Below are 13,920 nucleotides of genomic sequence, written 5' to 3' on the forward strand. Positions count from 1 at the left end.
CTGACTTCTGAACTCAGGAAAGGAGCACCACAGGCGCTCTTGCTGTCTGAGGCTCAGAGATACTGACTTGGCCAAGCCTGCCCAAGGGGAATGCTGACTTTTGAAAGTCAAACTTTAATTTTGTGTTCAGTTCTTTACTTTACCCTGTGGGAAGAAGGGCCACTGGTAGGAAGTGATCCAACTGCATAGCATGTCAAGCTACAGCTCTTAGGTGTAGGCTGTTGGGCCCTCCTACTAACTTCTAAAGTGGAGACAATGACAGAAGTCTATCCCTCAATGGGGAAACCTAGTTGGGGAAGATCCTGAAGGTGCCAGGGTCCTGGTCCCAAGACTGATCCAAGGGGAAAGCCCTGAAGCCCTTGCTGACTTCTGAAGACTTCCACATTATTGGACTCACTCTGTGTGTTCCAAAATGGGAGAACTTGAATGGGCAACTCAGCTGGAGGTCTGAGTCACTAAAAAGGACAGACGGTAGAGTAGGAGAAATACAGTGAGAAAAGGGAAGGCCTGGGAGGAAGACAACCTGCCATACTCCAGTCTGACCAGTAGTGGCAGTGGCAGTGCCAGTGACTGTTTCCTTTCACACTACAGTCATACTATTATTAGCAGTATTCCTTCCTTCCGTCCTTCCTTCCTTCCTTCCTTCAGTGCCCTAACCTCTCACCTGTGTGCTTTTTGTACTGAACTCCTAACAGTCAGTAATGTATAAGGACATGATCCAACTCCCACTGTAGTCAATAGGTTTCCTTCTCAGTAGTGCCAATGAGGAGAGACTGAGAGGGCAGGCAAATGTCCATCCTTACCCACCCCAAGTTATTTTCACTTGCTCAAAGTTCCACACACTGCAGAGCAGAGGTAGTGGAAATGGGGGACATGGCAGTGGTCCCATACTAAAATCAGTACATCACTGATGAAGTAGTCTGGAGCATCAGTCTAGTTGCATGGTCACAGCACCACTGAAATTTTACCCAGCCACACCTCTGTACGGATGGAGGGGTGGGTAGGCCAAATTTTAGTGAATAGCATTATAACCTGGCACACAGAGTCACAATGCCAATCACATTTTCCCTAGCTGCCTGACCATCCAGAAGGAGGGGTGGCTGGGCCACATAGTGGTGCAACCCAGCACATGGGCAGTCTGTTCCTGTATGGCAGAGTGTAAATGAGTCCACCGACAACTCAACTCCTGGCAGCACCGGCTCATGCATTATTTGGGTAAGAGAGGGACCAACATGACTACACCACCACTGCATACAGTTTCCAGAACTGTGTTTGAGCCTCTTTCATTAGATCGTAAGGACCCTGAGGCAGGGACAGTCTTTGTTCTGTCTTCGTACAGTACCCAGTACAATAGGGTTCTAGGTACTAGGGTATTACACGCAACAAATAATAATAAGGAGCACTAGATTAATTTTCATAAAGTAAACCAGTTAAATATTGCACTCTTATCTCTATAGTTAGGTGCAATAGTTGTATCAACATTTTCTATCATAGAATTTTGACTGCTTTCAAGTTTGTGAAGTACTCAAGAAATTGGAACAATTTTACAATAGTCTTAAAGTTTTCAAATAATTTTTTTGCTAAAACTTTTACTATTTGGGTGACTGCAAAAATGTAAGGAAAAATTCACTTTACTTTTAAAATTTTGAGCTGGATTGATTGGTTGTAATTGGACATATAAACCATATAGTATTGGTGCCAATTTGTATTGTCTGAGAGGCTACTACATGAGGTCAAGAATTCTCAGAAGCCATTCGGATGCATTTTCTCAGAGGAAGTAGCTGCAGTTTTGCATGCTGTCTCTGAACGTAAATCGTGCTGTTCTGCTAGAACAATGTTCAGGGTGTGGGGTAGGGAAGTTCTAAAGTCTGTATATGGTGCACACAAATGTGAACAGCGACTGAGCCAGTATTAGCTTTTATATGGAAACTACCAGGGATTGTTCTGGGAATGACGCACGTTTACCCTCATGCATGCACCTTCATCCACTTTCTACATACAGATCACCAATCTGTCAGAAGTGTTTTTCTAGCGACAAAGGTGTGTGATGCTACAAAAAAATAAAATAAAATAAAATAAAAATCATGCATCCATTTGCTCACCTTAGAGACACAGAGGAAAGAATTTAGGTCTCAGATTGGTAAATACTAGAGAAAGATGCCTACGCAAGACATTTTTATTACCTGCAAACTAAAGAAAAAGAATGAAAGGAATTAGTACTATCTCAACAAGAGAATAGAAAAATAAGATGCATTTTATAATCTCTTCTTCCTTTATGTAATGACTTCTTTCAAGTTTGTTTGATTTGCTTCAAGCCAAATGGAGATCAAGTTCAATAGTGTTTTTAAAATAATCAGTCAGAATGGGAGAGAGATTACTTACTATCTGTTGTTGCTCACGTGATTGACCTGATAGTGAAAGTCAGAGGACCTTTCCAGACATCTGGGGAGAAATGTAAGAAATTAGATTATAGGACTTATTCTATATAGTCCTATAATTAGAAAACTGTCCTCTTGAATGACATACAGGATGAAAGGAAACTTTAATCAGAAACCCCATTTGATGCTACAAATGGCAGAAAATTGGTTTAAGGACAAGCTAACGTGTCCCATACTGCTTATGTCCACCAGAAAAATGTTTACATGTCACGCGCATTCTGTATCAATGAAAGGGTAACATGAAATTTTGTAATATAGTATGATTAAACTGAAAAGCTTGCCAGGTAAATCAAAACACTTAAACCTAAATTCCTGAATGTCTGGATTTGATGGCTTACAACAGGGATGGGCAAACTTTTTGGCCTGAGGGTGGGGAAATTGCATGCAGGGCCATGAATGTAGGGCTGGGCAGGGGTGGCTCTACAAATTTGGCCGCCCCAAGCAGTCATGCCCGGGAGGCGCCCCCGAGCCGCGGGAGCAGCGGACCTCCTGCGGGCATGACTGCGGAGGGTCCGCTGGTCCCGCGGCTCGGCTGGACCTCCCGCAGCTGCGGGCGGTTCGCTGGTCCGGCGGCTCTGGTTGAGCTGCCGCAGGCATGCCTGCGGGAGGTCCAGCTGAGCCGCGGGACCAGCGAACCGTCCGCAGTCATGCCTGCGGCAGGTCCGCTGCTCCCGGGGCTCCGGTGGACCTCCCGCAGGCATGACTGTGGCAGGTCCGCCGGCCCAGCCTGCCGCCCCCCCGGGAAAGGGCCGCCCCAGGCGGGTGCTTGCCCCGCTGGGCTCTGGAGCCGGCCCTGGGGCTGGGGCAGGGGGTTGGGGTGTGGGAGGGAGTGCGGGGTGTGGGAGGGGGTGCAGTGTGCAGGAAGGGGCTCAGGGCAAGGGGCTGAGGCACAGGCGGGGTGCGGCAGGGGCTCAGGGCAGGGGGTTGGGGTGCAGGAGGGGTGCGGGGTGCAGCGGGGGCTAAGGGCAGGGGGTTGGGGGCTCAGGGCAGGGGGTTGGGGTGCAGGAGGGGTACAGGGTGTGGCAGGGGCTCTGGGCAGGGGGTTGGAGTGCAGAGGGGTGCAGCAGGGGCCTCAAGGCAGGGGGCTGGGGTGCAGGGTGTGGCAGGGGCTCTGGGCCGGGGGTTGGGGTGCAGGAGGGGTGTGGGGTGTGGTGGGGGCTCAGGGCAGGGGTTAGGGTGCAGGAGGGATGTGGGGTGCACCAGGGGCTCAGGGAAGGGAGTTGGGGTGCAAGGTGCAGGAGGGGTTCAGGATGCGGGCTCTGGCCTGGCGCCACTTACCTAGAGCGGCTCTGGGGTGGCAGTAGTGCACAGCAGGGCTGGGGCAGGCTTCCTGCATGTCCTTGCCCCGCGCCACTCCCAGAGGCAGCCAGCGCTGCTGCCCTTACCTGTGGGTACCTCCCCAAAGCTCCCATTGGCCGTGGTTCCCCGTTCCTGGCCAGTGGGAGCTGCGGGGGGTGTGCCTGAAGGCAAGGGCGGCACGTGAGGCCCTCTGTCCCCTTTCCCCCGGGGGCCATAGGGATATGGTGCTGCCCGCTTTGGGGAGTGGTGCAGGGCCGGGGATCCTGACTTAGCCCCGTGGCGCCACTAGGGTGGCAATCCCAGTTATCGGATCCAAAGCCCTGATGGGCCAGATCCGGCCTGCAAGCTGTAGTTTGCCCATCCGTCTTACAACCTGTATTTTGTGTTAGTTAAAATATGAAGTATAAATTATTGAAAACTGAGTTATGGATAGACTCTGCATTGTTAAAGCTAGAACTCGTAAACAGATTCAATTAAGAGGCTTATTTTTTAGACCCTGAATAATAAAAATGGTTTGGCTAGAAAGCTACCATGCTTATTCTGAAGACTGAGAAGAATTCAAAAACTGAACGTGCTACCTCTTCAAACTTTCAAAATAGTTAAATATTGCTTAAAAGTTGTCAGTGGGCTATATTTGGTAACAATCTAATTATAACTGCATTTTTTATTAGCAGTTTGCCCTCTGGTGGTTGTTGGCAGGTAAGACAGAAGAAAAAGGTCTTGCCAGACTTCCCTATTATCTGTGAGAGTTTAGGGTCAGAAAAGACGAGCAGCTGACCTCCTGTGTATCACAGGCCACCAACACCACCCACCTCCCGCACAGTAAACCCAACAAACAAAATGATACCAAAGTATTACAGTCTACAGGAGACTAGACTATTATGTGCCACAGGCAGAGAACAGGAGGGAGTAGGTGCACAAGTGCTTGAGTACCAGTGTTCCCTCTAATTTTTCCCACACATATGCGGAATTAATTTTGTTATGTACACCAATCAGGAGTTGGTGTGTGACACATCACTTCATATTGGTGTACATAACAAAATTCATGTGATGGGTGTGGGGCTGAGGGTTTGGAGTGTGAGAGGGGGCTCAGGGCTGGGGCAGAGGGTTGGGGTGTGAGGGCTCTGGCTGGGGATGTGGGATCTGGGGTGTGGCTGAAGATGAGGTATTTGGGGTGCAGGAGGGTGCTCTGGGGCTACAGCAGGGAGAGAGGACTCCCTTCAGCTCTCTCTCCCCGCAGCAGCACCTGGGTTGGGAGGGTGGGAGAGACACCTCTCCCTGCCGCGATAGCTCTGTGGTTGGGGCCACAGGATAAATGCTTCTCCCCCAGGCCTGAGCTGGGTTTGGGCTCGGGGAAGGGAGGGGCATGGCATCCCAGTTGCGGCAGGTCTGGAGCCAAGTTGGGGCTGGGGGAGGGGCACCCCCATAGGTGGCGACTCCATGGGTGCTCCAGAATTGGAGCACTTACAGAGAAAAATCAGCGGGTGCTGCTCAGCAGCACCCACCAGCAGCCAAGCTCCCCCACCTCCCAGTGCCTCTCATCTACCTGCAGCCCCACTGACCAACTCCTCCCACTCCCTCCCAGCGCCTCCTGCCTGCCGCAAACAGCTGTTTCATGGTATGTAGGAGGCTCCAGGGGGGAAAAGGAGGAGTGGGGATGGGGCACGGTTAGGGGAGGAAACGGGGAAGAGGTGGAGCGGGGGTCGAGCGCCCCCTGGCTAGAAGGGAATTCAGTGCCTATGGCATGCCCCTCCCTTGTCCACGGCAGGTTGAAGCTGGGCTAAGTTGGGGCCGGGGAAGGGGCGCCCCTCTCTCAGCAGGTTGGCTGGGCGGGTTCCCTGGGTGCCTGTGCGGTGCTAAATAGGCTGCAGCGTGGCTGTGCAGCTTACAGGGAACTTAGTTGAGGACCCCACAATATCAGGGAAATTATTAAGTGAGAGGTTCCTGGATTATCTGGGTAAGTGACACACACTGCAGAGGAAGGCAAAAAGTCTCCAGTGACACTGCCAATTTGCCCTGTGAGAAAATTTATTCCAGACCCTGCATATGGTGATCAGTTAGACCACGGGTGGGCAAACTATGGCCTGGGGTCACATCCGGCCCTTCATACGTTTTAATCCAGCCCTCGAGCTCCTGCCGGGGAGTGGGGTCCAAGGCTTGCCCCACTCCAGCGCTCCAACCGGGGAGCAGGGTCAGGGTCTTTCCCCGTTCTGTGCGGCTCCCGGAAGCAGTGGCATGTCCCCCTTCCTGCTCCTACACATAGGGGCAGCCAGGGAGCTCTACATGGTACCCCTGTTCCAAGAGCCACCCTCGCAGCTCCAACTGGCGAGGAACTGCAGCCAATGGGAGCTGCAGGGGTGGTACCTGCAGATGGGGCAGCAGACAGAGATAGCTGCCCGAGCCTCTGTGTAGGAGGCTGAGCGGGGACATGGCGCTGCTTCCGGGTGCTGCTTGTGGTAAGTGCCGCCTGGATCCTGCACCCCTGACCCCCACTCCCGTGCCCCAAGCCCCTACCCCAGCCCTGATCCCCCTCCCACCTTCCGAACCCCTTGGTCCCAGCCTGGAGCACACTCCTGCATCCCCAACCCCACCCCAGAGCCCACACCCCCAGCCGGAGCCCTCATCCCCTCCCACACCCTCACTTTTGTGAGCATTCATGGCCCACCATACAATTTCCATACCCAGATGTGGCCCTTGAGCCAAGAAGTTTGCCCACCCCTGAGTTGGACTAGATCCTTCATATGTGAGCAATAATAACCAGCCAGTCAAGATTTGTGAGAGAATGATTGGTACCACCTCAGAGCTCTGGCCTATCCCTCCAATGTCCCATTTCCAGCCACAGCCATCCCTGATGCTTCAGAGGAAGAAAGATAAAAAATAACCTCCTAAAATACATTGGGGCAGGGGGAAATCCCTTCCTGACCCCTGTCAGTAGCAATCTGAAACCCTGAAGCATGAGTTTTTGGGACAGGAGACATAAACCAGAAGTGAGCCCCAGGGCTGTTAAATCCTACCCTCCACCCCTCCATCACAAGTAAGCACATTATACCACTGCACTCAAATTTGTCCATCTCTCTTAAAACAAAGTAAGTGGTTTGCCACAAAAATGCCTATTGGGAGGCTGCTCCAGAACCTCATCCCTCTGATGGTTAGAAACCTAATTTCCAGCCTGAATTTTTTTTCGTGGCCAGTTTATGGCCATTTGTTCTTGTGCCAGCATTGTCCTTTATCTTAAATAGCTCTTTTCTCTCCTTGGTATTTACCCCTCTAATGTCTTTACAGAGAGCAATCATACAATGTCTCAGCCTTCTTTTTTTCTAGGCTTAACAAGCCAAGGTCTTCTGGTCTTCTCTCAAAAGATAGGCTTTTCATTTCCCACACTATCCTAGTAGCTCTTCTCTGCACGTGCACCACTTAAATTATCTTTAACTTGAACATGGGTGACCAGACCTGTACTTGGTATTCCAAATGAGATCTTATCAGTGCCTTGTACAATGGCATTAATACTTCTTTATCTCTACTGGAAATGCCTCGCCTACACATCCTGGGATCACATTTGCCTTTTTTCAAAGCTGCATCACAACGGTGGCTGAATCATCGTTTGGTCACCCCATACCTCCAGGTTTCTCTCCTTCTCTGTTGGTTGGAACTGATGAGGCCTCAGCTTGTAGCAGAAATTATTATTAGATCCCAAGTGTATGCCCTGCACTTTGTACTATGAATTTCATCCCATTTCTATCACTTCAGTCTTCAAGGCCATTCCAATCTTAGTATATAATAATCTGATTCTCCTCTATATTGATACTGCCTCCCAACCTAGTATCATCAGCAAATTTCACTAGCACACTCCTACTCTTTGTGCCCAGATCATTCATAAAAATGTTGAATAAGACTGGCCCCAAGACTGATCCTTGAGAAACTCCAGTAGTAAGCTCCCTCTAGTCTGGAGGGCCAGGATTCTAACTGCAGGTTTGGATGGCTTATATAGTAATGGTTTGAACTATTTGATATAGTCAATATTCATTATGAATTTCTCTCATTTTCTGATTAGGGAACTCTTTGCTCTTTCTTCAAGTTTTATGAGTATTCATCAAATAACTTCAGACTATGGCTTGTTCAGTAACTATTCCCTATACCCTATTTATTATTTATAATAGGTGACTCTGTTCACCAAAATCCTATGGTGTTGTTTCTACTTCATGATCGGATGATTGAACACCCCCTGTGTTTGTTTAATGACTGAAGGGACAATATCAGCTTCCAAATCACATGCAAACAAGCATATTTCTTTACCTATTGTGACAGACCCAGACCAGTGGGGTACAGAAGTCTGGTAGAGGGCAAATATACTGGTCACTGGATGAGTAGTTTTCTGTTCCCTGAGTGACCAGAGCAGGGGCTGCACTAGAGTAATCAGGAACCTGCTAGAACCAATTAAGGCAGACAGGCTGATTAGAACACCTGCAGCCAATCAAGGCAGGCTAATCAGGGCATCTGTGTTTAAAAAGGAGCTCACTTCAGTTTGTGTTGTGCGTGTGAGGATCTGGGAGCAAGAGGCGCAAGGAGCTGAGAGGGTGCGCTGCTGGAGGATTGAGGAGTACAAGCATTATCAGACACCAGAAGGAAGGTCCTGTGGTGAGGATAAAGAAGGTGTTTGGAGGAGGCCATGGGGAAATAGCCCAGGGAGTTGTAGCTGTCATGCAGCTGTTACAGGAGGCACTATAGACAGCTGCAATCCACAGGGCCCTGGGCTGGAACCTGGAGTAGAGGTGGGCCCAGGTTCCCCCCAAACCTTCCAACTCCTGATCAGACATAGGAGGAGTTGACTCGGACTGTGGTCACCCCATACCCCAGAGGGGAAGATCTCTGAGGTGAGCAAATCTGCCAATAATCGCAGGACCCACCAAGGTAGAGGAGGAACTTTGTCACACTGGGTTACCAATAAAACCTCATCTTCTTAAGAGTGATTTAAAAAAAACCACCTTTTCATAAAGTTTAAAAGACAAAATAAATAACTTAACTAAGGAAAAACCAGTTATCTACCTTTCCGTAAGTGTTGTTGTTCAAGATGTGTTGCTCATGTTCATAACATTCTAGATGTGTGTGAGCCCACATGCATAGTTGTCAGAGATTTTTGCCTTAGCTGTATCCATAGGGTCGGCTGTGGCACCCCCTTGAGCGCTGCGCTCATACGCTGGTATATTGGGCGCCGCTGTCCCTATGCCCTCTAAGTTCCTTCTTGCCGGCAACTCCGACAGAGGTGCAGAAGGGTGGGTAATGGAATGGACATGAGCAACACATCTCAAAGAACAGTTATGGAAAGGTAGGTAACTGTTTTTTCTTCTTCAAGTGCTTGGTCATGTCAATTCCATTCTAGGTGACTTACAAGCAGTATTCTCGGAGGTGGGGTAGGAGTTCACGGTCTTGTGGTACTGCTTTACTGAAGCCAGCATCGTCCTGGGCCTGCTGGGCAAGAGCGTAATGAAATGTGAACATGTGGATGGATGACCAGGTGGCTGCCTTACAGATGTCCTGGATAGGAATTTGGGCAAGGAAAGCTGCCAAAGAGGCTTGCACCCTGATTGAATGGGAGTTATAACTGCAGGAGGGGGCACCTTGGCCTGATCCTAGCAGCAGCGAATGCAGGCAGTGATCCAAGAAGAAATTCTTTGAGCAACCTTTCATCCTGTCAGTCACCGTGACAAACAATTGCATCGACTTGCAGAATGGCTTGGTTCTTTCAATGTAGAAGGCTAGCATCCTCTTGACCTATAGGGAATGCAACCTATGCTCCTTCTCCGAGATGACTTATGCGGCTTTGAAAGAAAGACAGGTAAGTAAATGTCATGGCCCATATGAAACTGTGAGACCACCTTAGGCAGGAAAGCCGGGTGTGGCTGCAGTTGGACCTTGTCTTTTTAAAAGACTGTATAGGGCAGTTCCAAGGTAAGCGCCCTAATCTCAGAGACCCTATGGGCAGATGTCATTGCAACTAAGAACGTGACCTTCAAGGAAAGGAGGAGGAGAGAGCAGGAAGCCAGAGGCTCCAAGGGAGGTCCTGTGAGTCGTGATAGCCCAAGATTCAGGTCCCATGCAGGTAGAGGTGCTTGAGACCCTTGAGGAATTTGGCAGTCATGTCCTGGGCGAAAACCGAGCTACTCTCGAGCGTCGAATGGAAGGCTGAGATAACCAAATGGACCTTAATAGATGAAAGGGACAGGCCTTGGAACTTGAGTGTAGAAGGTAGTCCAGGATTAACTGCAGTGAGGCCCACTTGGGCCAAATGCCTCTATTTGAGGTCCAACAAGCGAACCACTTTCATTTGGCCAGGTAGGTCGCTCTGGTGGAGGGCTTTCTGCTGCCCAACAGGACCTGTTGGATGCTGGCCAAGCATTCCTGCTCCTCCGCATTTAGCCATGTAGTAGTCAAGCCGTCAGGTGCAGCGCTGGCAGGTTTGGATGCAGAAGACTGCCGTGATTTTGGGACAGAAGATCTTGCCAGAGCGGTAGCTGTAATGGAGCAGCCACCGAGAGGCCCAGTAGCACGCTGAACCAGTACTGGTACGGCCAGCCCAGCACTATGATGATCACCTTTGCCCTGTTCTGCTTGATCTTCATGAGGACTCTGAATTAATGGCACTGGAGGGAAGGTGTACATCAGAACCCTCAACCACGGGAGCAGAAAAGGCCCTGCTCCTGGGTGAAGTCCCATCCAGGACTCTAACTACCAAACTAACCTAACACTTAAGTTAATGGCTAACTACATACCTAGAATGGAATTGACATGAGCAAGCACTCTAAGAAGAAACATGCTGTGCTTCACTGCTCATTTGCCTGCTTTTTGTTGCATCTCATTCATTTCTATAAATTTTTCTTTAACTGTAAGCTCTTTGGACATTGGCCTGTAAAGTGTCTAATGCATTTCTAGCACTGTACAAATAATAACATTTAGCAAGGAATCAAGGTGTGCTGCTGAAAATTGGATGAATTATTGGTTAGAAACTAAGGGCTTTATTCTGATCATACATTTGAAGTATGAACATGTTTCTCTTACATGTCCAAGCTGTGGGTTCAGTCCTATAAGGTACTTACCCTAATCCAGAAAATAATTTAAGTGTATGCTTAACTTTAAGCATAGAAGTAGTCAATTGATGCTAACTGTAGTTCCACTGACTTGTTATATATACAGCTGAACCAGATGTAGCTTACAAATGCAGTTTGAAACACTTTTGAGCACATCAACAATTTTTAAAAGGGAATAAAAATGGACACTGCTGCTTGGTGGAAGGTCAGAATCAATATTTGTAAAGGGAGTATCATATAAAATGAAAAGGAGCCAAATAATCTCTGGTGTAATCTCTGCAGTCAGAGGTATAAATCTGAACCAAGCTAAAGCTGCCCCAGCAGTAAGTCCCCACACTGGAACATGAGGAACATGTGTACATGCTGGTGGGAGATTGCATTTACCAGTACCAGACTTTTTGGATCTGTCCCAGTGTTGTACAGCACTCATAAAAATGAAAAGCATGGTATTAGAGCTAAGTATTGTTAGATGTATCTTAATAATATGCCAAATGATAAAAGTCTGCTCTCTGCAAAATTCAAAGCAGGAGGAGGAGAGGGGGAAACAATCTTATTTTTAATCAAGAATGTTGCTGTTCATTTATCTAGAAGAATTCCCAGCTCAAACAATGTGACAGGCTGGAAAGAGTGAGATATTTCCTGTGGGCTAGGTTCCTACTATTGTTTACAAGTCAAAGGCAAAGCTAGCTAGTAATGGGCTGTCCCATTTCTAGTCACGTTACCAATGACAGGTCTATATATTGGAACATGTACTATGAGGGATTTCTTGAAATCTTTTTCCTTTCTTATAAGCATTTTGGCAAGAAAAGCTTCTAGAAAGCTCTAGGTCTTTTCCAAAGAGTTTTTTTTATTTTTTTAGAAAACACATTTTTTACCCTCATCACAATTGAATTTCCTAAGAATCAAACATCTAAGGTACCCTTCAGCTTAATAGCATTTGCTGCTTTTGTATTACCAACTCTGTTCTCTGAAAATTTCAGGGTTATAATGGAAGCCATTTTGCAGCCTTAACTGCCATGGTTGCTACCAGCAAATCCCACAACAGAACCTGTGTATTTTGTTAACACTGCTGCCATCTCTCTGAAGTGTTGAGGCAGATGCTGTTTGAACTCTTTCTTTGGAGAGACATAATACCTGTTTATACATACATATATAAACATATTAGGCATACTTGTTATAGGCCAAATACTTCTGAAAATATACCCTGACCGGGTTAGTCATTATCCGAATGGGTGAGGCTACATATGCACAATGCTACCATTTCTCTTATTATTATTACTCTAAATATTTGTATTATGGGAGTTCCCAAGTGAACGTAGGTCCTATTGTGCTGGGCACTGCATAAACCTAGAAAAGAGACAATCTCTGCCCTGGATGGTTTACAATCAAAGCCAACTGATGCTGGTTATTCCAGACTAGAACTGTACCAAGTGTTGGACCTGAAATACAGAAGCCTCCAAAAATAGCTTTGGGTTGAGTTGAACCTACATTCATGAATCCTGAACTAAGGGAAAGTAGCAGGGGGGATGGAATAGGTTGTACAAAACCAGTTACTTTGGTTTTATACCACCAGGGGAGTCCTCTAAAAAGAGAGTCCCCAGCTGCCCCTTTACCTCATCTTTAAAATGACTGAGTACACAAGGAGGACTATACCTGATCTGAGGATTTGGCCCTTAATTTTTAAAATATCTACATCAAGAACACCTGCAGCCACAGACTGTATCCACTTTTTATGGGAAGTACAAAATTAATCCCTTTTAATTTCCCTGAAGACAATGGAATTACACCTGGGATGAATTAGGCCTACAAAGTGGGTTTGTTCCTTCTGCTGGCTCTACAGACACATCTAATTATTTAAAACATTATTTAAATGGCAGAATGGACATTAGTGAACACTGCATGTGTACAAAGGCATTTGGGCGTGAAGCATTTTTTAAAAACAAATGCCATTTATTTAAACTCCTTTGAAAATACAACAACAAAATTAATGACCGGCAAACAAAAAAGTAGAAACAGAATTATTAGGATGAGGGAAGAGAATCTAAATAAGGACACTGCACTGGATTCTGATCTCCATTAATTACAGGGGAGTTACTCAGGATTTTCATCATGACTGAGATCAGAATTTGACATGTGCAGAAAGGAAGAAGGTCATATCTGAAAGTGCTTTGGAATGAAGTCTGATGTTATCAAGGGGATTTACAGAAGTTTAGATGCAGATTTCATTCACAGCCTTAGAATTATGCCAAAATGAATAAAAAATAATGAGCTCCATAACAAGGTGCTGATTTTAAAAGCTAGATTCCGAATGGGTACTCCAATGTAAATTCAGAGCAACGTCAATGAAATTCTTTCAGATATACACCAGTGTAGCTTAGATCAGACTCTGTGCTTATATTAAGATCTGGGGTTTTGGTTTGGCACTTCTAATTACAATGAACCAAATTATCCTCCATTTATATCCGAGTAGCACCTTTATACAAACTCCATGTAAATAAGAGAATTTAGCCTATTGAGAATAAAATGTTACATTCAGTGTATCAGTCATTTCTGTTGTGTGCCAAATCGATATAGCGTTTCACTTGAGTTTGTATACAAGACAAAAATTGTACTCTGACCACTTTGATTTCAGTTTTATTTTCTTTTTAAGCAAACCACATCCTGGTCCAAATTCTGCTCTCAATTACACTGTTGTAAATTTGGTTAATTCCACTAAAGTCACTGGTGTAACTCCAGATTTACACTGGCTTAGTTAAGCTTGGAATCTATCCCCTGATGTGCCTAGCTGTACACTATTATTCCATGAAGGACATTTTTATCCAGCTGATAATGAATCAGCTTGAAAACTGACTCACTAAACCTGCTTTTAAACCACGAGAAGCCTTTACTTTTAAAATATGTACTACCATGTTTCCCGGGGGGGAGGGGGGGGGAGAAGGGGAAGGGGGGGAGGGGAAGCTTGTGGCTTCTAAGCCACAACCCATGCTAGAGGAGTGCTGAGAGCTGCACTGCAATGTGACTCAGGCAGAATTCTTCCTAGGTACTCCTGGAGCGTGCATATTATAGAACAAGCTCCATGACCCTTTCAGGTGCTGTGGTAT

Source organism: Mauremys mutica, chromosome 5 (assembly GCF_020497125.1).
Source record: "Mauremys mutica isolate MM-2020 ecotype Southern chromosome 5, ASM2049712v1, whole genome shotgun sequence".
NCBI lineage: Eukaryota > Metazoa > Chordata > Testudines > Geoemydidae > Mauremys > Mauremys mutica.